The following is a 27,844-nucleotide window of genomic DNA, read 5'->3' on the forward strand; positions in this document are numbered from 1 at the left end:
GGTCATTCTGGTACTTAAGGCCCAGGAGTCACAATGTTTACACCTTCTGACGTAACACGCCCAATTTTCCTCTGACCCCACCAACAACTGGCACATGTCCCTTCACAGCAACACTTTTGCACACATTTTTATGCACATTAGAATTTCTTGGTCATTGAACTAAGGTCTACGTGTAACACAGCCAGAAGTCAATATCAGCCCAGGGTGTCTGCAGGAAAACATCTCAGCTACGCCTGATCCTCTCCATGCACAGCATTGTGTGCACTCTCCAGCACTGGATTTTGATCAGGAACAGGATCCCTGGATGATTTGCCCACCTCCAACCCACAACAATAACATGGTTTGCTTGGGGGCAATCACAAAGTCATCAGCAGTAATCACCTGATTCAGAACAGAACACATCTTGTTAATGAGTGTTCAGAGGAATGTGCTTTTGGAGAGTCACACATTTACCGTGCTCCCCAGAGACAATTAAAGCACGAAATTATCCTTATTTTTAAAAATCTACTCACGAATATGAAAATTCAACATTGAACTAAATTAATGCAAATGGAGCAGGTGAGAAAAACAGATTCAATTTGCACTAAGTCTGCCACTGAGCACACACCAAAAGGCAAAGAAATTCAGTGGCTCACATGGAGGAAAATATTCCAGGGAGCAGAATTGCCATCAACACTTACATTATGATTTCAGAGTATTCCATCCTGGCACCAAAGCAAGAGCTGTATACCAATGTACGAGAGAGAGGAATATTAGAATGTTTTGAAGGGGATAAATGATGAGGTGAAGCACAACTGTCGGCATGGACCAGATGGGTTAAATAATCAGGTTCTGTGGTGCAGATTCAATGTAATTCAATCCAGCCCAAATGCAGACTATTGGAACACGGAACTGGGCAACAAAAAATAAAATCCACGACATCCCAATAGTTTCCCTCCGCAGGTGCTGCCTGATCCGCTGATTTCCTCCAGCATTTTGTTCTTTGATCCCAATAGTCCTGTCAGAAAAAGGGATGTAGTCATACAACCTACCATGTTCATATCAACCAACAAGTAGCTAACCATACTAATTCCATTTACCAGCACTTGGTCCACTGTCCCCTATCCCTGGCAATTAAGTGCTCGTCCTGTTGTTTTTTAAGTGTTGTGGGAGTACCCGCGTCCAAAACAGATGCCTCCCCCCCCAGGCCTCTTACCTCTGACCTTAAACCTAGTCCCTAAAAATGAAACTGACAATGAATTAGAGAAATCCGTCTCTTTCAATATTCCACAGATGACCTACACCCAGTGATGAAGGACATTGGAAATTATAGGGCCAAAGTCAGTGATTCCTTCCCAGCATGAAGGAAAAGACCTCCATCTCTCACCACCACGTTCTGCAGTTAGATAAGTACTCTTGATATTGGTATTGGTATTGGTTTATTATTGTCACTTGTATCAAGGTACAGTGAAAAACTTGTCTTGCATACCGATCGTACAGGTCAAATCATTATACAGTGCAGTTACATTGGGTTAGTACAGAGTGCATTGATGTAGTACAGGTAAAAACAATAACAGTACAAAGTAGAGTGTCACAGCTACAGAGAAAGTGCAGTGCAATAAGGTGCAAGGTCACAACAAGGTAGATTGTGAGGTCAGAGTCCATCTCATTGTATAAGGGAACCGTTCAATCGTCTTATCACAGTGGGGTAGAAGCTGTCCTTAAGTCTAGTGGAACGTGCCCTCAGACTCTTGTGTCTTCTACCTGATGAGAGAAGAGAGAATGACCCGGGTGGGTGGGGTCTTCAATTATGCTGGCTACTTCACCAAGACAGCTAGAGGTAAAGACAGAGTCCAAGGAGGGGAGGCTGGTGTCCGTGATGCGCTGGGTTGTGTCCACAACTCTGCAGTTTCTTGCGGTCCTGGACAGAGCAGTTGCCATACCAAGCTGTGATGCATCCAGATAGGATGTTTTCTATGGTGCATCGATAAAAGTTGGTGAGAGTCAAAGGGGACAAACCGAATTTCTTTAGCCTCCTGAGGAAGTAGAAGCGCTGGTGAGCTTTATTGGCTGTGGCATCTACGTGATTTGACCAGGACAGGCTGTTGCTGATGTTCACTCCCAGGAACTTGAAGCTCTCAACCTTCTCAACCTCAGCACTGTTGATGTCAACAGGTGCATGTATACCGCCCCCTTTCCTGAAGTCAATGACCAGCTCTTTTGTTTTGTTGACATTGGGGGAAAGGTTGTTGTCATGACACCATTCCACTAAGCTCTCTATCTCCTTCCTGGACTCCAACTCATCGCTGTTTGAGACATGGCCTACAACAGTGGTATCATCTGCAAACTTGTAGATGGAGTTAGAGCAGAATCTGGCCACACAGTCATGAATGTATAGGGTGATGTGGTAACATTGGAAACACGGCAGTGAGATTTGACAAAAAGATAAATAACCAGATATTCGACTCTTCAGTACTAACTCAGGGCAGCAAAGAAAGCTCACCAAGTTTAACATGAGGTAACCAACACTGAACATCCATTGTTCATCATGGAAAATTATGTCAAGCAGATTCTCACTGGAAGTCTTATTCTATTGCTCTGTTAAACCTTCCAGGGCAGGGCCAAAGCAGGTCAAATGCAGAACTGCTCACACTGTACCTTCCCATCAACAATTCCCAGGCAGGCACTGCATGCATTTGGGAAAGAGTAAAGCTCCATCTACACTGCCCCTTAAAAGGTCCAGGATAGACACGTACGTATAACCGCCTTAGGAATGTTTTCTGATTGTTTTCTCAATCAGAAAACATTCCTAGGGCGGTTATATTGCAGGTGGATACAGGCTGAAATACTCTTTAAATATTCACCAAGTAGTACAGTATGAAGACCAATCAAGACATTCCCATGAAATACCTTCTAGGGTGGGCACAACACTGGCTGGACACTGGGAAAAGCACTTATCACATTTAAAATTGTGGATTTTGTTTTGTTGCCCAGTTCCCATGTTCCAATAGTCTGCATTTGGGCTGTATTGAATTACATCGAATTTGCACCACAGAAACTGATTACTTAACCCATCAGGTCCATGCTGACGGTTGTGCTTCACGTCATCATTTAACCCCTTCAATACATCCTAATATCCATCTCCCTCATGTGCTTATATGGCTCTTGTTTTGGCTGGATACTGGGGAAGGACCTAACAAACAGCCCAAGGCTTGGAAGTACACACTACTGCAGTTATACAGAAAAGATCACTCTATACTGCTGCAGACTTTATGAGCTAGGCATCAAAACTGTAACAAGGTAGGCACATTATAGGTTAAATCAGGAATAAAGTCTGCAATGATCCATCTAATAGTCCCAAGGTAGGTAGGGGAGGAGGCTGAGTGGGGACCTGATAGAGGTATACAAAACTATGAGCAGCACAGGTAGAGAAAACGATCTTGGTCGGTATATTCACAGAGTCAGTGTTGTATAGCAAAGAATGGTCCACTATGCCCACACTGACTATTGCATGCATCTATGCAAATGCTCTTTACCTGCATTAGGTCCACAGCCTTCTATGCCTTGGCGATTCAAATGCATATCTAGATGCCTTTTGTGAGAGTATCCACCTCCACCACCCACTCAGGCAGTGTGTTCTAGATTCCAACACTGTGAAAATATTTCCCCTCAGATTCTCTCTAAACCTCCTTCCTCTCTCCTTATGTCTATCCCCTTGTCTTAAGACACCCCCACCCTGGTAATAAAAGACTCTGACTGCCTAACCTATCTATGCCTCTCATCATTTTATAAACTTCCATCAGGTCCGATCCTGGTGAATCTCCTCTGCACCGTCTCCAGTGCAACCACATCCTTCCGATAGTGTGACCAGAACTGCACACAGTACAAGTGCAACTGACCCAGTGTTTTGTAAAGTTGCAACATAACACCCAAGCTCTGACCTATGAAGGCAAGCATGCCATATGCCTTCCTCACCACCCTATCCACCTGTGTTGCCACCTTTAGAGAACCAAGGACTTGAACTCCAAGGTCTCTCTGCACATCATCACTCTAGCACCCGACCATTTACTGTACATGTTCTGCTCTGGCTGATAGTCTGGAACACGTATGTATCAGGAAAGAGTAAGTGTTAGAGAAATTGATGCTCATCGAGGTGGGGAAATCCCCAGGGATTGATGAAATCTATTCCCAGGTGTCATGGGAAGCAAAGGAGAAACTGGTAGTGTTGGAAAGAGTGCAGAAGCGATTCACCAGGATGTTGCCTGGAATGGAAGGATTTAGTTACAAAAAGAGATTTGAGAAAATTGGATTATTCTCACTGGAGCACAGGATATTGAGGTACATAGAGTTATGCGGGGTATGGATAAAGTGAATGGTCACAGTTCTTTTTCCCATAGCAATCATTAAGAGGCATTGAGACAGATACATGAACAAGGTAGAGAATGGAGGGCAGATGGGATTAGTTTAAATTGGCATCATGGTTGGGATAGATGTGGTGGGCCGAAGGGCCTGTTCCTGTGCTACATAGAACATAGAAACGTAGAAAAACTGCAGCACAATTCAGGCCCTTCAGCCCACAAAGCTGTGCCAAACATGTCCCTACCCTAGAAATTACTAGGCTTACCCATAGCCCTCTATTTTACTCAGCTCCATGTACCTATCTAACAGTCTCTTGAAAGGTCCTATTGTATCTGCCTCCACCACCGTTTCCGGCAGCCCATTCCACACACTCACCACTCTCTGAGTAAAAAAACTTACCCTGACATCTATATCTACTCCCCAGCACCTTATACCTATGTCCTCTTGTGGCCACCATTTCAGCCCTGGGGAAAAGCCTTTGACTATCTACACGAACAATACCTCTCATCATCTTATATACCTCTATCAGGTCCCCCCTCATCCTCCGTCGCTCCAAGGAGAAAAGACCGAGTTCCCTCAACCTACTTTCATAAGGCATGCTCTGCATTCCAGGCAGCATCCTTGTAAATCTCCTCTGTACCCTCTCTATGGCTTCCACATCTTTTCTGTAGTGAGGTGACCAGAACTGAGCACAATACTCCAAGTGGGGTATGAACAGGGACCTATATAGCTGCAACAATACCTCTCGGCTCCTAACTTCAATTCCCTGATTGATGAAGGACAATACACCATATGCCTTCTTAACCACAGAGTCAACCTGAGCAGCTGCTTTGAGCGTCCTATGGACTCGGACCGCAAGATCCCTCTGATCCTCCACACTGCCAAGAGTTCTACCATTAATACTATATTCCGCCAACATATTTGACCTACCAAAATGAACCACTTCACACTTATCTGGGTTGAACTGCATCTGCCACTTCTCAGCCCAACTCTGCATCCTATCTATGCCCCTCTGTAACCTCTGACAGCCCTCCAAACTATCCACAACACCCCCAACCTTCGTGCCATCCGCAAACTTACTAACCCACCCCTCCACTTCCTCATCCAGGTCGTTTATAAAAATCACAAAGAGTAAGGGTCCCAGTACAGACCCCTGAGGTACACCACTGGTCACCGACCTCCACTCAGAATACGACCCTTCAACAACCACTCTTTGTCTTCTGTGGGCCAGCCAGTTCCGGATCCACACTGCAATGTCCCCTTGGATCCCATGTCTCCTCACCTTCTCCATAAGCCTTGCATGGGGTACCTTATCAAATGCCTTGCTGAAATCCATATACACTACATCTACTGCTCTCCCTTCATTGATGTGCTTAGTCACATCCTCAAAAAATTCAATCAGGCTCGTAAGGCAGGACCTGCCCTTGACAAAGCCATGCTGACTGTTCCTAATCATATTATACCTCTCCAAATGTTCATTAGTCCTGCCTCTCAGGATCTTCTCCATCAGCTTACCAACAACTGAGGTAAGACTCACTGGTCTATAATTCCCTGGCCTATCCCTACTCCCCTTCTTGAATATGGGAACAACATCTGCAACACTCCAATCTTCCGGAACCTCTCCCGTCTCCATCGACGACACAAAGATCATCGTCAGAGGCTCTGCAATCTCCTCCCTCGCCTCCCACAGCAGCCTGGGGTACATCTCATCCGGTCCCGGCAACTTATCTAACTTGATGCTTTCCAAAGGTTTCAGCACCACCTCTTTTCTAATATCTACATGCTCAAGCTTTTCAGGCCGCTGCATGTCCCCACTACAATCCCCTAGATCCTTTTCCGTAGTGAATACTGACGTAAAGTATTCATGAAGTACCTCTGCTATTTCTACCGGATCAATACACACTTCCCCACTGCTGCACTTGATAGGCCCTATCCTTTCGCATTTCATCCTCTTACTCTTCACATACTTGTAGAACGCCTTGTGGTTTTCCTTAATCCTGCCCGCCAAGGCCTTTTCATGTCCCCTTCTGGCTCTCCTAATCTCTTTCTTAAGTTCCTTCCTTTTCGCCTTGTACTCCTCCAGATCTCTAACGTTACCTAGCTCTCTGTACCTTTTGTACGCTTTTCTTTTCCTTTTGACTAGATTTATTATAGCCTTCGTACACCATGGTTCCTGTATCCTCTCGTGACTCCCTTGTCTCATCGGAAAATGCCTATGCAGAACTCCACACAAATACCCCCTGAATATTTGCCACATATCTTCTGTACTTTTCCCAGAGAACATCTGTTCCCAATTTAATCTTCCAATTTCCTGCCTGAGAGCCTCATAATTCCCTTTACTCCAAGTAAACGCCTTTCTAGTCTCTATGTTCCTATCTCTCTCCAGTGCTAACGTAAAGGAGATAGAATTATGGTCACTATCACCAAAATGTTCACCCACTGAAAGATCTGACACCTGACCAGGTTCATTTCCCAATACTAGATCAAGCACAGCCTCTCCTCTTGTAGGTCTACCTACACACTGTGTCAAGAACCCTTCCTGAACACACCTAACAAACTCCACCCCATCTAAACCCTTCACTGTCTGGAGATGCCAGTCGATGTTTGGGAAATTAAAATCCCTCATCACAATAACTCTGTTATTCTCACACCTTTCTCGGATCTGCTTCCTTATCTGCTCCTCAATAACCCTGTCACTATTGGGCGGCCTATAAAAAACACCCAGCACAGTTATCAACCCCTTCTTGTTCCTAACCTCCACCCAACGGAGACTCCGTAGACAATCCCTCCACGACGTCCACCTTTTCCGCAGCCGTGACACTCTCTCTGATCAACAGTGCCACTCCCCCACCTCTTTTGCCTCCCTCCCTGTCCTTCCTGAAACATCTAAAACCCGGCACTTGAATCAACCATTCCAGCCCCAGAGCCATCCAAGTCTCCATAATGGCCACCACATCATAGCTCCAAGTATCAATCTAAGCTCTAAGCTCATCCGCCTTGTTCACAATACTCCTTGTGTTAAAATAGACACATCTCAAACCTGTCTGAACACATCCCTTCTCTATCACCTTCCTATGGTACTTACTCCTAGCCTCCTCTATTTGAGAGCCAAACACCTCTTCCCCAGTCTCTCCAGTACGGATCCCACCCCCCAACAATTCTAGTTTAAACTCTCCCCAGTAGACTTAGCAAACCTCCCCACCAGTATGTTGGACCCCTGGGATTCAAGTGCAACCCATCCTCTTTGAACAGGTCATACCTGCCCCAAAAGAGGCCCCAATGATCCAGAAAACTGAATCCCGGCTCCTTACTCCAATCCCTCAACCATGCATTTAACCTCCTCCTCATTCTGTTCCTATACCCACTGTCGCTTAGCACAGGCAGTAATCCGGAAATTACTACCTTTGAGGTCCTGCTTCTCAACTTCCTTCCTAATTCTCTATAGTCTCTATGTCGTTGGTACCAATATATACTACGACCTCTGGCTGTTCTCCCTCCTCCTTCAGGATATCTTGGACGCGATCTAAACCATCCTGGACCCTGGCACCTGGGAGGCAAACTACCTTCCGAGTTTCTTTCCTAAGTCCACAGAATCGCTTGTCTGCCCACCTAACTATAGAGTCCCCTATCACTAGTGCCCTCCTCTCTCCTTCCCTACCCATCTGAGCCACAGGACTGGGCTCTGTGCCAGAAACACTGCCACTGTTGCTTCCCCCAGGTAGGCTGTCTCCCCCAACATTACACAAACAGGAGCATTTATTGTCAAGGGGTACAGCCACAGGGGTACTCTCTAGTACCTGACTCCTCCCTTTCCCCTTCCCCTCCCCCCTCTTGACTGTGACCCAACTGCCCGATTCCGATGCTGTACTGTTCTGTGTTCTATCTTAAAGTGCAGTAAGACTGAGGCACTTTCAAGTGATCAGGGTAAAGGCCTCCTCCAACTGAAGGTGTACCATAACAACATTGTCATCTTCCTTGGTAATTCAACTCCTTAAACTTTTACTTTGCATTTTTGCTGCTATTTCGACTGGGGGTTGGTGTAGCATGTGGTCCCATGGCCACTCCATCTTCTCCCGTGGTGGGGACCTCCTGCAGCTCTGCGCCTGTGGCAGGTGCAGGCACCCCCGATATCAAAGAAAGGGTTCAAGATCTGTCCATTCCAACGTTGGTATGGAGACCTGTGTGAAGGCAGAGGTTGTTGGCTCTTAGGACATTACACAGGAAGGCTGTGTTTTCCTGAAGTCTGATTGAGCTGCATCCCTGGCCTTCGGCAAGGGCTCACTGTGGGTGGAACCTACTGGAGAGCACTGCACAATTTTCCTGCCCTTCATTCCTGGCGAGCATCATCTTTCCCACCTGAACCAACTGGAGGGGTTTGGGGGGGGTGGGAATCAGGGATCACCCCAATTTCTTTTGGTCCAGTAGAATAGCTCTCAAATATGTTTTCTCCTTCCACTGCCAACTCTTCACAGTGAACGGTAGGATTCTGGGAGTGTTGTAGAACAGAGGGACCTAGGAATACAGGTACATAGTTCCCTGAAAGTGGTGTCGGAGGTAGACAGGGTGGTGAAGAAGGCCTTTGGCACAATGGCCTTCATCAGCCAGGGCACTGAGTATAAAAGTTGGGATGTTATGTTGAAGTTGTGCAAGACATCGGTGAGGCTGCACTTGGAACATTGTGTTCAGTTTTGGTCACCCTGCTATAGGAAAAATGCCATTAAGCTGGCAAGAATGTAGAGGAGATTTACCAGGATGTTGCCAGGATGCGAGGGACTGAGTTATGGAGAGACCTTGAGCAGGTTGGGGCTTTATTCCTTGGAGCATAGGAGACAGAGGTGATTTTATAGGGGTGTATAAGATTGAAACACTTGCCAACAGCTCCTAACCTGTACGTCTTTGGAATGTGGGAGGAAACTGGAGCACCCAGAGGAAACACACGCAGACATGGGGAGAACGTACAAACTCCTTACAGACAGCGGTGGGAATTGAACATAGGTTGCTGGTGCTGTAATAACATGGTACTAACTGCTACATCACCGTGATGGTGTGTGTTGGTGATGTACTTTTTCCACTGGGGTCAGTGCTTTCAAGACAATACACAGCTCCTGATGGCAGACATCAGCAGTGCTCTGAGGGAGATGACCGTCTTTTACCATGGCATCTTCTGAGAATGGGACACGGTCACCTCCAGTCAGTGTGTTCCCCTGCTGGTGGAGAACTGCTCTCTGCCTACCAGGTGTCTAGATATTGAGACAGACCAGCCAGCAGAGGAGTGAGACTCACATCACCGAGGTTTGTGTGGCCAAAGCCTCCAGAGGTCCCATCACTGTGGATGTCTAGTTATGCTCCAACTTTGTCAAAGCTTGGACAGCCCTCAGCTGGAGTACTGTATGCAGTTCTGGTCACCACACTATTGGAAGGATGTGGAGAGGGTGCAGAGGAGATTCACCAGGATGTTGCCTGGGATGGAGTGCCGCAATTACAAGGAGAGACTGAAGTGGCTAGGTCTGTTTTCTCTGAGCAGAGGGGGTTAAGAGGGACATGGCTGAGGTATATAAAATTATGAGGGGTAGAGATAGGGTAGACTGCAGGAAACTTTTCCCCTTAGAAATGAATTAAACCAGTGGACATAGATTGAGGGGAAGGGGGAGAGGTTTAGAGGGGATCTGAGGGGGACCTTCTTCACCCCAAGAGTGGTGAGTACCTGGAACACACTGCCTGAGGGAATGATGGAAGCTGGGTCACTGACAACATTGAAGTGTCTAGACGAACACTTGAATCACCGAGGTATGGAGGGATATGAACCAAGTGCTGGGAGATGGGAATATAGTGTGGATGGGTGCCCACAGGTCAGCATGGAAGTGGTAGGCCAAATGGCCTTTTTCTGTGCTGTATGATTCTTGGACTTCACTCTTCCATCTGGGGGCTGGGAGGGCATGTGTAGTGAGGGGAACAATTGTATGCGAGTCCTGGGGGAAAGCTTGTCACCCTGCGAGATGCCACAGGACAATTGTCGTCTTGTTGCCCAAGGGAGGCAACCTCCCCATTTTAGGAAACTGGTAACTGGTCTAAATTCTCAACGTCGATTAGAAGATCTTTACCTGGGCCATGTCCAGCACCCAGGCCAGTCCATTTAGGACAGTCACCTGGTTCAGCACCTGGTTCACCCTCCTCAGAGGGCTGGTCAGTCAGTTACCTTTCTTTCTCTTGATTAGGAGAAGACATTCGATGATATGAATAGATCACAAGTACTACTGTTGGACTCTGCATGCATTCGGACCCTGACTGTTATGTGTTGCCACTGAGTTAATGGGTCCTTGATGGTGCCCTTTTAATTTGGGAGGGATCAGGGATGGCCCATTTCCAGCCAGCTATATTACATAAGATAACAGGTAAGATAGGATATCTTTATTAGTCACATGTACATCAAAACACACAGTGAAATACATCTTTTGCATAGAGTGTTCTGGGGCAGCCCGCAAATGTCGCCATGCTTCCGACACCAACACAGCATGCCCTCAACTTCCTAACCCATAACTCTTTGGAATGGGGGAGGAAACCGGAGCACCCAGAGGAAACCCACGCAGACATGGGGAGAACGTACAAACTCCCTACAGACAATGGCCAGAATTGAACCTGGGTCGCCGGTGCTGTAATAGCGTTACGCTAACTGCTACCCTACCATGCCTGCCCTGTGCATCTGCATCTACATCTGCATGGAACTATTCCTTTGTCTTCGGTGGTGGAGGCTGACAGGTTTGACTCTGTGCAGATCAACCTCTCAGCTTATGCCAACATGTTCCTTATGCTCACAGATCCCATTGACCTGTAGAGAATGCTTGAGTGCCAGCAGATCTTTACCATGTGAATCAATCGGGAGAAATATTATGGATACCTGGAGGTCAATGATGAGTGGATTCTTTGCCAGAGGATATGAGACAATTTGCAGGGAGCACACCTCTTAAATAGAGTCAACCCGAGCCCCACCAAGGAAGCCTGGTTGGAAAACTTGCAACTCACTGTTTGGCTAGAGCACTGGGCACAACTGCTCTGAATTTTCCTACAGGGACCAGGCACTGGTCTTAACCAGTGACCTCCAACCTGTGGTACCAACTTGTCACTCCGGTCCCACCTCCTATTTTTCTCATCAAGACTGTTTTCCAGGGACTGTTTTCCCTGGAGCGAAGGAAGCTGAGCACTAACCTTATGGAGGTATATAAAATCATGAGGGACACAGATAAGGTGGATGGTCACAATCTTTTTCCCAGGGTAGCAGAGTCTAAAATGAGAGGACGTAGGTTTAGGGTGAGAGGGAAATACTTAAAGGGGAGCTGAGGGGCAAGTTTTTCACATAGAGGGTGGTGTGTGTGTGGAAAAAACTGCTAGAGGAAGTGGTTGAGGCGGGTACAATTACAACATTTAAAAGATATTTGGACAGGTACGTGGATAGGAAAGGTTTAGAGGGACATGAGTCAAACATGGTCAACTGGGACTAGCTCGGGTGGGGAACTTGGTCAGCATGGACAAGTTGGGCCGAAGAACCTGTTTCTGTTCTGCATAATTCAATGACTTTGAGCTCATGGAATTCTTCCCGGGTAAGAGGAAATATTGGGTCAGCGCCGCTGTTCTGAATCTCCTAATTGAGGAGGGAGGTCAGTTGCTGGTGTATGTCTGTACCTGGGTCATGACTCGCTACCTTTGACCCTGCAGAGATAACCCCCCCCCCCCCATAAAGCATCCTCCCCGCTGGTGTCATTTCCCAGCTGACCACTGGCTTCGGTTTGCTACACAGCTCCCAGCAGCGGGCATCAGCCGCTCTGAGGGAGTTGCCCATCTTTTACTGGAACATGTTCAGAGTCAGGGACATGGTCACCTTGAGTGAGAATGTCTCCACTCCTTTGTCAGCAGAAGACCGTCCTCTGTCTGTCAGGGAGATCAGCTGAGGGTGTGGCGTAGGCAGCGGAGTGAGCCACACGCTATCATGGTTCATGGCCAAAGCCTCTGCTAGTCCCATCAAAGTGGGTGTCGAAGGGGTCAATAGTGTGGGGCAATCCGATCCCAGCTGACCCCCACTGGGCTGCAATTGCTTTTCGGATTCAGGCCAGAAACTTGGGAGCTGGTCCTATCCAGCCTATCAATTCTCCTCATAATTTTGTACACCTCTATCAGCCCCCTCCAGCCTCCTTCACTCCAAAGAAAACAGACCCAGTCTCCCCTCATAACTGAAACACTCCATCCCAGGCAACATCCTGGGATGAATCTCCTCTGCACCCTCTCCAGTGCAATCACATCCTTCCTGTAGTGTAGTGTGGCAACCAGAATTGTACACAGTACTCCAGCTGTGGCCTAACCAATGTTTTATAAAGTTGCACCACAACCTCCTTACTCTTATCTTGTATGCTAATGAAGGCAAGTATCCTGTATACCTTCTTTATCATCTATCTGTGCAGTCTTAACCAGTGACCTCCAACCTGTGGTACCAACTTGTCACTCCGGTCCCACCTCCTATTTTTCTCATCAAGACTGTTTTCCAGGGACTGCTTTCCCTGGAGCGAAGGAAGCTGAGCACTAACCTTATGGAGGTTTATAAAATCATGAGGGACACAGATAAGGTGGATGGCCACAATCCTTTTCCCCAGGGTAGCAGACAATGCTATACAGCATTGAAACAGGCCCTTTGGCCCAACTGGTCCATGCCAACCAAGATTCCCATCTAAGCTAGTCCCATTTGCCCACATTTGGTCCATATCCCTCTAAACATTTCCTATCCATGTACCTGTCCAAGTACCTTTTGAATATTGTTAATGTACCTGCCTCAACCACTTTCTCTGTTAGCTCATTCCATATAGATGCCACCCTCTAGGTGAAAAAGTCGCCCCTCAGGTTCATCTCTCCTCTCTCACCTTAAACATATGTCCTCTAGTTCTTGAAACCCCACCCCTGGGAAAAAGACCAAATGCATTCACCCAATCTCTACCCTTCATGATTTTATGCACCTCTAAGATCACTCCTTATTGTCCCATGCTCCGGTGAAGTCCCAACCTGATCAACCTTTCTCCATAACTCAGTCCCTCGAGTCCCAGCAGCATCCTCATAAATCTCCTCTGTACTCTTTCCAGCTTAATGGCATCTTTCCTATAACAGTGTGACCAAAACTGAACACAATATTCCAAATGTGGCCTCACCAACATCTTGTACAACTGCAGCTTAACATCCCAACTTCTGTACTCAATGCCCTGACTGCTGAAGGCCAGCGTGCCAAAAGCCTTCTTCACCACCCTGTCTACCTGTGATGCCACTTTGAGGGAACCATGTACTTGTCCAAGTTACCTTCAGTGAATCTTGAACTTGTCCACCAAGGTCCCTCTGCTCCTCAGTACTCCCTTGGGCCCTACCATTCATTGTGTATTTTCTACACTTATTAGTCCTCCCAAGGGCATTATGTCCTCACATCAGGTAAGAATGATGCTCCCTCTGCCCTGTAAAGCACTCCTCAGGCAGGCCAAAGATGGAGTTCTGCACCTTTGACTCTGTTTAAACAATGTATGGTGAAGTTACAGCAAGGGTTAGACCAGAGCAAAACTTTTATCTTCCATCAAGCACTCTTGGGGCATGTAATGATGGAGCAGATACTGACAGAGCAGAGGTTTCTGCCCACCTCAAACTCAAACAGGTCAAGTATGTTAGTCCCAAACATATGTTGAACCACGAGCTAATTTCAGAAGCAGTTTCCCATCAAAAGCTTTCAGCGTAGCATGAGTATGGGCCACATGCAGATCAAAGTCCCTCCAAAGTTGACTGAAGACCAGACAGTGTTATCTGATGGAGCTAAATCACACACTGCCCCATATTCCTCTTCTAAGATATCCAGGGAAACTCTCCTTTAACACATTCCAGAGCAGACACAGCACATGCTATGTGCAGGAAATTTCCTCTACAATGTCCCATCTATAATTCCCAGAGCAGGAAAAGCATGTTCCCCCTGAACTGCTCATCAAACACATCCGGGTCTGGGACTTCAGAATGAAACCTGCTGACAGGACGTAATTGTGGAATGGGTCTTATAGGTGTGCTTCAAGAATCAGTACAGTGGGCTTAATGACCCACTTCTGCATTGTGAGGCTGTACTACTTGGGAACTGTAGCTTTGCTGAGAAACAGAGGAATATAACGACTGCAGGGCACATGCAGCAAGTGAACACAGAGTGAAGCTCCCACTGCAACATCTGATCACACAGGACTGGGGAGCCAGGGTGAAGCGCCCTCTGGGGGGTACAGCATGTACTGCTCAATATTTTCAGCAAATCATTCTCATTGAAAGCGGGTTGGAATTAGGGTAAAGACTAGACATAAAAAGAACTGTTACCTTTGTTTTAAAAAAATTATATCAAAAGAAATAGTGACAATTCCACATTTACTAAAGCATTTCCAAACACTATTTGGTAGAAGTTGGCCCCTATTTGTTTACCACAGACTTGAAAATCAAAAGGAATGCAGATGTTGAAAATTGGGAATGAAAACGGAAAGTGTTGGAAAAACTCAGCAGGTCAAGTTGAATCAATGGAATAGAATTCAATTTCAGGGAGAGGGACGGTGATATTCCGGAGCATATCAGCACTAGATATCTTGGAGTGCAGAAGGGTGGATAAATCCCCAGGGCCTGATAAGATGAATCCCAGGCTGCTATGGGAATCAAGGGAGGAGAATTCTGAGAACCTGATTCACTGCACATGAGGTACCAGAAGACTCGTGTTATTCTTTTGTTCAAGAATGGTACCAGGGGTATGCCAGGACATTGTGTCTTCCATCAGTGACAGGGAAACTACCTGAAAATCTCCAATATAAGGGTTGGGATGTTATGGTACAACTTCACAAAACACTGCTTAGACTGTACTCAGACTGTATCGTGAGTGGTTCTGGTCACCACACTATAGGAAGGATGTGGCTGCACTGGAGAGAGTACAGAGGAGATTCACCAGGATGTTGCCTAGATTGGAGGACTTAGGTTATGGAGTTAGATTGGATATTCTGGGCTTGTTTTTCCTGGAGTGAAGGAGGCTGACAGGTTACCTGATGGAAGTATTGAAGATTATGAGAGGAACAGAAAGGGTAGATAGCCAAAATCCTCTTCCCATGGCAGGGATATCATAAACAAGCAGGCATTAGTTTAAGGTAGAGGAAGAAGGTTATGAGGGAATCTGAGGGGGAAAGTTTTCACCCTGAGAAAGAGAACAAATAACAGTACAGTAAAGGAACATGTCCTTTGGCCCATCATCTTGTGCCAAAATAATTAAACTAGTAATTAAAAGCCAACCAAACTAATCCCTTCTGCCTATACAATGTCCATATCCCTCCATTCTCTGCACATTCATGTGCCTAGTTAAGAGCCTCTTAAACACCTCTGTCATATCTGCCTCCACCACCACCCCTGGCAGTGCAGTCCAGGCACCCACCACCCTCTGTATAAAAAACTTGCCCCACACATCTCCTTTGAACTTACCCTTCTCACCTTAAATACATGCCCTCTGGTATTAGACATATTGACCCTGAGAAAAAGATACTGGCTGTCTACTCTATCTAAGCCCCTCATAATCTTATAAACTTTTATCAGGTCTCCCCTCAGCCTCCGGCACTCCAGAGAAAATAACGCAAGTTCGTCCAACCTCTCCTTATAGCACCATCTTGCTAAACCTCTTCTGCACCCTCTCCAAAGCCTCCATATCCTTCCTATAATGGGGCGACCAGAATTGAATGCAATGCTCCAGATGCGGCCTAACCAGAGTTTTATAAAGTTGCAATATAACTTCCTGACTCTTGAACTCAATACCTCCACTAATAAAGGCAAGCATGCCATATTCCTTCTTTACTACCCTATCAACTTGTGCAGCCACTTTCAGGAAGTTATGAACTTGAACCCCAAGATCCCTGTCATTAACTGTGTACTGTCCCTTTACATTTGCTTTCCCAAAGTGCAACACCTCACACTTGGCCGGATTAAGCTCTATCTGCCATTTCTCTGCCTATGTTTGAAACTGATCTATATCCTGCTACATCCTTGAGCAATCTTCTACACTTTGCATCATCTCAAATATTTGTACCTTCTGCAAACTTACAAACCCACCCATCTATGTTTTCATCCCAGTCATGTATATATATCACAAACAGCAGAGGTCCCAGTATGGATTCCTGTGGAACACCATTAGTCACAGACCTCCATCCAGAAGAAGATCCATAGACCACTACCCTCCCTCTGTCTTCAATAGGCAAGCCAATCATGAATTTAAAAAGTCAAGTTTCCATGGATCCCATGCATCTTAATCTTCTGGATAAGCCTCCCACGAGGGACCTTGTCGAATGCCTTACTAAAATCCATGTAGACAACATCCACAGCTCTACCTTCATCAGTCACCTTTGTCACGTCCTTGAAAAACGCAATCAAGTTAGTAAGACACAAATTGCCCCACACAAAGCCATGCTGACTGTCCCTAATTAGGCCATGGCTCTCCAAATGTTCATAAATCTTATCCCTAAGAATCCTCTCCAATAGCTTCCCTACCACTGACATGAGATTCACTGGTCAATAGTTACCAAGATTATCCTTATTTCCCTTCTTAAACAACAAAACAGCATTAACTACTTGCCAGTCCTCTGGGACCTTGCCTGTGGCTAGAGAGGACATGAAGATCTTGGTCAAAGCCCCGGAAATCTTATCCCTTGCCTCTCTCAATGACCTGAGGTATATCCCATCAGGCCCTGGGGACATCCACTTTAATGTTCTTCAAGGGACCCAACATTACCTTTTCCTTAATCTCAAAATGCCCCAGCATATTAGCACGCTCCACACTGATCTCCCTATCTTCCACATCCTTCTCCTCAGTAAATACCGACACAAAGTATTCATTTTGGACCTCACCCACAGATGAAAGCAGCCGAGGAGTTCCGAAGAGATAAGTTTTTTTTCTAATGGTTTCGGGGATAGTGGGCAGTAAGTGCGCAGGCGCGTGATGTCAGTCATTAGCACGTGCACAGTTTAAAAAGAGAAGGGAAGTCTTTGGTGCTTTGATCGGGAGCGAGAGGCGAGTGAATGGAAGCAGCAGAGGAGTTGTGAAGAAATAAGTTTTTTTTTCTTCTAATGGTTTTGGGGATAGCAGGGAGTAAGTGCGCAGGTGCGTGATGTCAGTCATTAGCACACGCACACAGTTTAAAAAGAAGACCGCCATATCCAGCGGACAGCGTCAGAACGGGCAGCGGAGTGAGAGAGAGCAGAGTGTTTTGGGCTTTGGCTCAAGGGGCTTCGGCTTAAAGGGGCGAGGCAGGTGAGTAGCTGGTAAGTAAAGGTAAGGTTTACCTGTTATCTGTTATAATTTTTTAAGTAGGAAAAAAGTAGGTAGAGGGAGAAAAACAATTAGTTTAGATGGAGGACATGGTGGTGTGCTGCAGCTGCTTGATGTGGGAGCTCGTGGACCTTGCTGTGGTCCACGATGACCACGTCTGCAGTAAGTGCTTGAGGCTGGAGGAACTTCGGGTCAGAATTGATGAGCTGGAGTCGCAGCTACTAACACTGTGGAGCATCAGGGAGGAAGAGAGTTATGTGGATACTGTACATCTGGAGACAGTCACCCCACTTAGAGCAGGTACTTCTGGGGTCCAGGAAGTAGATAGAAGGGTGACTGTCAGGGGAGAGAAAAGGAAAAAGAAAACGAACAGGCAGATAGTGCAGAGGACCCCAGAGGCTGTTCCCCTCAATAACAGGTTTTTCGCTTTGGAAGCTGTTGAGAGGGATGACCTGCAGGGACCTAGCAGCAGTAGCCATGTCTCTGGCACTGGGACTGGCCCTGCTGCTCAGAAGGGAAGTGGGGAGAAGAGGAAGGTGGTAGTGATAGGGGACTCGATAGTCAGGGAAACAGATAGGAGGTTCTGTGGCAGTGAGCATGAATCCCGGATGGTATGTTGCCTCCCAGGTGCCAGGGTCCGGGATGTCTCTGATCGGGTCCACAGGATTCTTGAGTGGGAAGGAGAACAGCCAGAAGTCGTGGTTCATGTTGGTACCAACGACATAGGTAGGAAGAGGGATGAGGTCCTGAAAAATGAGTTTAGGGAGCTAGGCAGAAGGCTGAAGAACAGGACCTCAAGGGTAGCAATCTCGAGATTGCTGCCAGTGCCACGTGATAGTGAAGGTAGGAATAGGAGGAGATGGCAAATAAATGTGTGGCTGAGAAGTTGGTGCAGGAGGGAAGGTTTTATATTTTTGGAACACTGGGATCTCTTCTGGGGAAGGTGGGACCTGTAACAGAGAGAACAGGTTACACCCGAACCCGAGGGGGGCCAATATCCTTGCAGGCAGGTTTGTTGGGGTGGTTCGGGAGGGTTTAAACTAGTTTGCAAGGGGGATGGGAACCAGGGAGTAGGTCAGAGGAAGAAGAGGATGGGGAAAAGTCAGATCTAACAGGCAGAGAGGCTTTGAGGAAGGAGAAGCAGAGTACAAGCTATAAAAGTAGAAAGGTGGATGGGCTAAAGTGCATTTACTTAAATCAGGATGAACAGAGAGCTTGGATAAGTACATGGGACTATGATATTGTGGCTATTACAGAGACATGGCTGACACCAGGGCAGGAATGGAAATTGAATACTCCTGGTTTTTAGTGTTTTAAAAGGGATACGGGAGGGGGGGGGGTGGTGAGAAGTGGGGGGATGGGTGGCGATACTGGTCAGGGATACTATCACAGTTGCAGAAAGCGTGGATAATGTAGAAAGATCCTCTCTAGAGTCAATATGGGTGGCAGTTACTCTACTGGGAGTATTCTATAGGCCCCCAGTAGCAGCAGGGATACTGAGGAGCAGATTGGGAGGCAGATTTTGGAAAGATGCAAAAATAACAGGGTTATTATCGTGGGAGACTTCAACTTCCCAAATATTGATTGGCACTTGCTTAATGCCAAATGTTTATACAGGGCCGAGTTTGTTAAGTGTGTACAGGACGGATTCCTGTCACAGTATGTTGACAGGCCGACTAGAGGGAATGCCACATTAGATCTAGTTTTAGGTAATGAACCGGGTCAGGTGACAGATCTCTCAGTGGGTGAGCATTTGGGGGACAGCGACCACTGCTCCATAACCTTTAGCATTGTCGCGGACAGGGATAGGAGCAAGGAGGACGGGAAGATATTTAATTGGGGAAAGGCAAATTATGAGACTATAAGGCAAGAACTTGAAAGTGTAAATTGGGATGACATTTTTGAAGGGAAATGTACTATGGAGATGTGGTTGATGTTCAGGGATCTCTTGCAGGATGTTAGGGATAAATTTGTCCCGTTGAGGCAGAGAAGGAATGGCAGGGTGAAAGAACCGTGGGTAACAAGAGAGGTGGAACAACTAGTTAGGAAGAAGAAGGCAGCATACGCAAGGTGTAAGCGGCAAGGATCAGACAGGGCTTGTGAAGAATATAGAGTAGCAAGGAAGGAACTTAAGAAGGGGCTGAGGAGAGCAAGAAGGGGACATGAAAAGGCTTTAGCAAGTAGGGTTAAGGAGAATCCCAAGGCTTTTTTCTCATACGTGAAGAGCAGAAGGATGGCTAGAGTAAAGGTAGGTCCGATTAAAGTCAAAGGTGGGAGGATGTGCCTGGAAGCTGTGGAAGTGGGTGAGGTTCTCAATGAAAACTTCTCTTCAGTATTCACCAAGGAGAGGGGACTTGATTACGCTGAGGACAGTGTTGGTAAGGGTAATGTTCTAGAGTATGTAGATATCAAGAGAGAAGATGTGTTGGAGCTGTTAGAAAATATTAGAACAGATAAGTCCCCGGGGCCTGATGGAATATTCCCCAGGCTGCTACATGAGGCGAGGGAGGAGATTGCTGAACCATTGGCTAGGATCTTTGAGTCCTCAAAGGCCACGGGAATGGTACCGGAATGATTGGAGGGTGGCGAATGTTGTCCCCATATTCAAAAAAGGTAGTAGGGATAGTCCAGGGAATTACAGACAGTGAGCCTTACATCTGTAGTGGGTAAGTTGTTAGAAAGGATTCTAGGAGATAGGATCTATGAGCACTTCGAGAATCATGGACTGATTAGGGACTGCCAGCATGGCTTTATGAAGGGAAGATCTTGCCTCTCAAACCTGATAGGTTTCTTTGAGGAGGTGACCAGGAAGATTGATGAGGGTAGTTCAGTAGAGGTGGTCTACATGGCGTTTGACAAGGTTCCACATGGTAGGCTTCTTCAGAAGGTCAGAGGCCAAAGGATCCGGGGAAGCTTGGCCGTGTATATTCAAAATTGGCTTGCCTGTAGAAAGCAGAGGGTTGTGGTGGAGGGAGTGCATTCGGATTGGAGGGCTGTGACTAGTGGTGTCCCGCAGGGGTCGGTTCTGGGACCTCTACTTTTTGTGATATTTATTAACGACTTGGATGAGGGGGTGGAAGGGTTGGTTAGCAAGTTTGCAGATGACACAAAGTTCGACGGTGTAGTGGATAGTGTGGATGGCTGTCGAAGCTTGCAGAGGGATATTGATAGAATGCAGGACTGGGCTGAGAAGTGGCAGATGGAGTTCAATCCGGAGAAATGTGAGGTGGTACACTTTGGAAAGACAAACTCCAAGGCGGAATATAAGGTTAATAGCAGGATTCTGGGCAGTGTGGAGGAGCAGAGGGATCTGGGGGTTTATATCCACAGATCACTGAAAGTTGCCTCACAGGTGGATAGGGTAGTTAAGAAAGCTTATGGGATGTTAGCTTTCATAAATCGTGGGATTGAGTTCAAGAGCTGCGAGGTAATGTTGCAGCTTTACAAAACTCTGGTTAGACCACACTTGGAGTACTGTGTCCAGTTCTGGTCACCTCATTATAGGAAGGATGTGGAGGCGTTGGAAAGGGTGCAGAGGAGATTTACCAGGATGCTGCCTGGATTAGAGAGTATGGATTATGAGGGGAGACTAAAGGAGCTAGGGCTTTACTCATTGGAGAGAAGGAGGATGAGGGGAGACATGATAGAGGTATACAAAATATTAAGAGGAATAGATAGAATGGACAGCCAACTCCTCTTCCCCAGGGCACCAATGCTCAATTTAAGAGGGCATGGCTTTAAGGTAATGGGTGGGAAGTTCAAGGGAGATATCAGAGGGAGGTTTTTCAACCAGAGAATGGTTGGTGCATGGAATGCGATGCCTGGGGTGGTGGTGAAGGCTGATACGTTGGTCAAGTTCAAGAGATTGTTAGATAAGCATATGGAGGAATTTAAAATAGAAGGATATGTGGGAGGAAGGGGTTAGATAGTCTTAGGTGTGGTTTGAAGGGCGGCACAACATGGTGGGCCAAAGGGCCTGTATTGTGCTGTATTGTTCTAGGGCTCCTCCGCCTCCAAGCATGTGTTCCCTCCTTTATCCTTGAGTGGTCCTAACCTCTCCCTAGTTATCTTCTTGCTCTTGATGTCTGTTGCAGCAGTAGGGAGCAGCCAGCAGCTTTTACATTTTTTTCCAGGTATAAAAGGGAAGCAGACTCTAGCGAAGTGGTCATTTTGGACCAGCTATTTTTGGGAGAGGCTGTGTTTGAGTGTAAGTGCTGAGGCTTTGGTTCAGGAGGCTTAGGTGAGAGGACGCTAAGCTGGTAGGTCTAAGCAAGGTTTTCCTTAGAATTACTCTCCCTATTAAAGTAGCTGGGATGTCAGTTAGGGCAGTGGCATGCTCCTCCTGCAGGATGTGGGAGATCAGGGAGACTGCCAATATTCCCGATGATTTCACCTGTAGGAAGTGAGCCCATCTGCAGCTCCTGGCTGACCATATTAAGGAACTGGAGCTGGAGTTTGATATACTTAGGTTTGTCCAGGATGCTGAGAGCATCATAGACAAGAGCTTCAGTGAGGTGGTCACAACTAAGGTACAGGCTGCAGATAGTTGGGTGATCACTAGGAGAGCTAAAGGAGAAGAGACAGACAGTGGAAGGTCCCCCTGTGGCCATTCCCCTCAGCAACAAGTATATCACAAGTACATCATTGGGATCTCTTCTGGGGTAGGGGGTGACCTGTACAAGAGAGATGAGTTGCACCTGAGCTGGAAGGGGACCAATATCCTGGCTGGGAGATTTGCTAGTGGTACCCAGGAGAGTTTAAACTAGAATGGCAGGGAGATGATGTCCTGAGCATCAGAGTGGCAGCCCATGAGGGCAAATTTAGTCGTCAGGATAGACAGGAGCACAGTAAAAAGAGAGGAAAGACCATTGGTTTAAACTGCATTTATTTCAATGCGAGAGACTTGACAGGTAAGGTGGATGAACTCAGGGCATGGATTGGCTCTGGGGACTGGGATATCATTGCCATCACAGAAACATGGCTAAGGGAAGGGCAGGACTGGCAGGTCACTGTTCCAGGATACAAATCTACAGTTGTGACAGAGGTACAGGTAAGCGAGGAGAGGGAGTTGCCTTCTTGATAAAAGAGGGCATAACAATGGCCCTTAAGAGGATATTCTTGGGGGATCATCCAGTGAAGCCATATAGGTAGAACTTAGAAACAAGAAGGGGATGGTCACTCTGTTTGGATTGTATTATAGGCCCCCAAGTGGTCAGCAGGAATTGGAGGAGCAGATATGCAGAGAGATTGCAGCTAGTTGTAAACATAATGGAGTAGTGTTAGTGCGAGATTTTATCTTCCCTAATATTGACTGGGCCAACCATAGTGTGAATGGCTGGATGGAATGGAATTTGTGAAATGTGTCCAAGAAAGCTTCCTTGATCAATACAGAGAGGGACCTACTAGAGAGGGTGCAACACTGAACCTCCTTCTGGGGAATGAGGTAGAGCAAGTAGCGAAAATATCAGTCGGCATGATCTATGGGTCCAGTGACCATAATTCTATTAGTTTTAAAATAGTTATGGAGAAGGATACGACTGGTTCTTGAGTGGGAAGGAGAGCAGCCAGAAGTTGTGGTCCATATTGGCACCAACGACATAGGTAGGAAGGGGGATGAGGTCCTGAAGAGCGAGTTCAGGGAGCTAGGCAGAAAATTGAGGAACAGGACCTCAAGGGTAGCAATCTCAGGATTGCTGCCAGTGCCACGTGATAGTGAAGGCAGGAATAGGAGGAGGTGGCAGATAAATGCGTGGCTGAGAAGCTGGTGCAGGAGGGAGGGTTTTAGATTTCTGAATCATTGGGATCTCTTCTCGGGAAGGTGGGACCTGTACAGAGAGGACGGGTTACACCCGAACCAAAAGGGGGCCAATATCCTTGCGGTGAGATTTGCTAGGGTGGTTCGGGAGGGTTTAAACTAGTTTGTGAGGGGGAAGGGAACCGGAGGAGTAGGTCAGAAGAAGAAGGGGATGGGGAAAAGTTAGATCAAACAGGTAGAGAGGCTTTGGGGAAGGAGAAGCAGAATATAGGCTATAAAAGTAGTAAGGTAGATGGACTGAGGTGTGTTTACTTAAATGCAAGAAGTGTCAGGAATAAGGGGGATGAACTGAGGGCTTTGATGGGTATGGGGGACTATGATATCGTGGCTATTACTGAGATGTGGCTGACGTCAGGAGAGGAGTGGATATTGAATATTCCTGGTTTTCGCTGTTTTAAGAGGGATAGGGAAGGGGGGAGAAGAGGAGGAGGGATGGCGATACTGGTCAGGGACACTGTTACGGCTGTGGAAAAGCTGGATGTTGTAGAAGGATCATCTCTAGAGTCCGTATAGGTGGAATTAGGGAACAAGAAAGGAGCAGTTACTCTACTAGGAGTATTCTATAGGCCCCCCGGTAGCAGTAGAGATATAGAGGAGCAGATTGGCAGGCAGTGTTTGGAGAGAAGCAGAAATAACAGGGTTGTTATAATGGGAGACTTCAACTTCCCAAATATAGACTGGAACCTGCTTAGTGCCAAAGGTTTAGATGGGATGGAATTTGTTAAATGTGTCCAGGAGGGATTCCTGACGCAGTATGTCGACAGGCCGACTAGAGGGAATGCCATGTTAGATCTAGTTTTAGGAAATGAACCAGGACAGGTGAAGGATCTATTGGTGGGTGAGCATTTGGGGGACAGTGACCATTGCTACATAACCTTTAAAATTGTCATGGACAGGGACAGGTGCAGAGAGGACAAGAGGTTTTTCAATTGGGGAAGGGCGAACTACGAGGCTATAAGGAGAGAACTTGGGAGTGTAAATTGGGATGTCCTTTTTGAAGGAAAATGTACCATGGAGATGTGGTCGATGTTCAGGGATCTTATGCAGAATCTTAGGGGTAAATATGTCCCAGTGAGGCAGAGAAAGAATGGCAGGGTGAAGGAACCGTGGGTGACGAGAGAGGTGGAACGACTTGTTAGGGAGAAGAAGGTAACATACGTGAGGTATAAGCAGCAAGGTTCAGACAGGGCCCGTGAGGAATATAGGGTAGCGAGGAAGGAACTTAAGAAAGGGCTGAGGAGAGCTAGAAGGGGAAAAGGCTTTGGCTAGTAGGATTAAGGAAAATCCCAAGGCCTTTTTCAAGTACGTGAAGGGTAGGAGGATGGCTAGGGTGAAGGTAGGTCCGATTAAGGAGAAAGGTGGGAGAATTTGCCTGGAGGCGGCGGAAGTGGGAGAAGTTCTCAATGAGTACTTCTCTTCGGTATTCACCAGGGAGAGGGGTCTTGATGATGCGGAAGGGAGTGCTGGTAGGGGTAATGTTCTCGAGGTTGTAGATATCAAGAGAGAGGATGTGTTGAAGTTGTTAAATAATATTAAGACAGATAAATCTCCGGGGCCTGACGGGATTTTCCCCAGGCTGCTTCAAGAGGCTAGGGAAGAGATTGTTGAACCGCTGGTAAGGATCTTTGAGTCCTCGTTGTCCACGGGGATGGTGCCGGAGGATTGGAGGGTGGCAAATGTTGTCCCCTTGTTCAAAAAAGGTAATAGGGATAGGCCAGGGAATTATAGACAGGTGAGTCTCACGTCTGTGGTGGGTAAGCTGTTAGAAAGGATTCTAAGGGATAGGATTTATGAACACCTTGAGAATCATGGACTGATTAGGGACAGCCAGCATGGCTTTGTGAAGGGAAGATCTTGCCTCACAAGCCTGATAGAGTTCTTTGAGGAGGTGACCAGGAAGATTGATGAGGGCAGTGCAGTGGATGTGGTTTACATGGATTTTAGTAAGGCGTTTGATAAGGTTCCTCATGGTAGGCTTCTTCAGAAGGTCAGAGGCCAAGGGATCCAAGGAAGCTTGACTGTGTGGATTAGGAATTGGCTTGCATGTAGAAAGCAGAGGGTTGTGGTGGAAGGAGTGCCCTCGGATTGGAAGGTAGTGACTAGTGGTGTCCCGCAGGGATCGGTTCTGGGACCTCTACTTTTTGTGATATTTATAGATGACTTAGATGAGGGGGTGGAAGGCTGGGTTAGTAAGTTTGCAGACGACACTAAGATAGGCGGTGTTGTGGATAGTGTGGAGGGCTGTCGGAGCTTACAGAGGGATATTGATAGGATGCAGAGCTGGGCTGACAAATGGCAGATGGAGTTCAATCCGGAGAAGTGTGAGGTGGTACACTTTGGAAGGACAAACTCCAGGGCAGAGTACTGGGTGAATGGCAAGGTACTTGGCAGTGTGGAGGAGCAGAGGGATCTGGGGGTTCATATTCACAGTTCATTGAAAGTTGCCTCACAGGTGGAAAGAGCAGTTAAGAAGGCCAATGGGATGTTGGCTTTCATAAATCGTGGGATTGAGTTTAAGAGCCGCGAGGTGATGATGCAGCTTTACAAAACTCTAGTTAGGCCACACTTAGAGTACTGTGTTCAGTTCTGGTCGCCTCATTATAGGAAGGATGTGGAGGCGTGGGAGAGGGTCCAGAGGAGATTTACCAGGATGCTGTCTGGATTGGAGAGTATTGAATATGAGGAGAGGCTTAAGGTGCTAGGGCTTTATTCACTGGAAAGGAGGAGGATGAGAGGAGACATGATAGAGGTATACAAAATACTGAGAGGAATAGATAGAGTAGACAGTCAGCGCCTCCTTCCCAGAGCACCAATGCTCAAGACGAGAGGTCATGGCTTTAAGGTTATGGGTGGGAGCTTCAGGGGAGATGTCAGGTGGAGGTTTTTCACCCAGAGAGTGGTTGGTGCATGGAATGCACTGCCTGGGGTGGTGGTGGAGGCAGATACATTGAACAGGTTCAAGAGCTTGTTGGATAGGCATATGGAGGAGTGTGGGATGGGGGGATATGCAGGAGGAAGGGGTTAGGTAGTGTGAGGGTGGTTTGATGGACGGCACAACATGGTGGGACAAAGGGCCTGTTTTGTGCTGTATGGTTCTATGGTTTTTATGGTTCTATGGTTCACAGGTTAGGGTCCTGAACTGGGGCAGAGCAAACTATGGAGCCATTAGGCGGGATCTTACAGAGCTTGATTGGGCGAGATTGTTTGCAGAGAAAGGAGCTTCTGCCAAGTGTGATGCCAAGAGTTTAGTACCTCCGTGGTCCTGGGAGGGTGAAGGGCAAGACTGGCAGGTTTCGGGAACCCTGGTTGACGAGAGATATTGAGGATCTGGTTCAGAAAAAGAGAGAGGCATACACTGCGCAGAAACAATTGGGAACTAGTGAACCAATGACTACAAGAAGTGTAGGAGTGCACTTAAGAGGGAAGTTAGGAGGGCACAAAGAGGATATGAGAAGGATCTGGCAGGCAAAGTGAAGCAAAATCCCAAGAGATTCAATAGATATATTAGGAATAAAAGGGTGACTAGGGAGAGAATATGTCCCCTTGAAGATCATCATGGCTGTCTGTGTGTGGAACTTAAAGAAATGGGTGAAATTTTAAACGAATATTTCTCTTCTGTTTTTACTGTGGAGAAACGATGGAAGTTAAGAATATAGGGGAAATGAGTGGTGATGTTTTGGACTGAATTAGAATTAGTAGGGGGGAGGTATTGGAAGCCTTAAAATGCATTAAGGCAGACAAATCCTCAAGGTCTGACCTGGTCCATTCTCAGACCCCATGGGAAGCTAGAGAAGAAATTACAGAAGCCTTTGCAGATATTTTTGCTTCACCTCTGGCCACAGGTGAGGTTTTGGAGGACTGGAGAGTGGCTAATGTGGTACCATTGTTTAAAAAGGGTAGCAAAAACAAGTCGGGAAATTACAGGCCAGTGCGTCTCACATCAGTGATGGGTAAATTGTTGGAGAGGATTCTGAGGGACAGAATCTACCAACATTTGGAGTAACAGAGACAACCAGCACGGCTGTCCCTGGGAAGTCGTGTCTGACAAATCTCTTGGAGATCTTTGAGGAGGTAACCAAGAGGGTAGATAAGGTGGGGAGTGGATGTTGTTTGTATGGACTTTAGCAAGGCCTTTGACAAGGTCCCTCATGGCAGGGTAGTGTGGAATGTTGGACCGCATGGGATCCAGGGGGAGAAAGCGGATTAAATTCATAATTAGCTCAGTGGTTGGAAGTAGAGGGTGATGGTCAAAAGTTGTTTCTTAGATTAAAACATTGAAACCCTGAAATTAAGCATCTAGTACCGTCCCTCTCACAACCAGGTCTCTGTCATGGCCACAAAAATCATTGTTCCATGTA

General features: G+C 46.8%; 1 protein-coding gene across 1 annotated transcript in view; it reads right to left on the reverse strand.

Annotated features, from left to right (window-relative positions):
* The window catches only part of LOC127567879 (probable voltage-dependent R-type calcium channel subunit alpha-1E), a 615,955-nt gene that overhangs the window by 555,276 nt on the left and 32,835 nt on the right, over positions 1–27,844 (reverse strand). The window lies entirely within an intron of this gene.

The sequence above is a fragment of the Pristis pectinata genome, chromosome 3 (assembly GCF_009764475.1).
Source record: "Pristis pectinata isolate sPriPec2 chromosome 3, sPriPec2.1.pri, whole genome shotgun sequence".
Lineage (NCBI taxonomy): Eukaryota > Metazoa > Chordata > Chondrichthyes > Rhinopristiformes > Pristidae > Pristis > Pristis pectinata.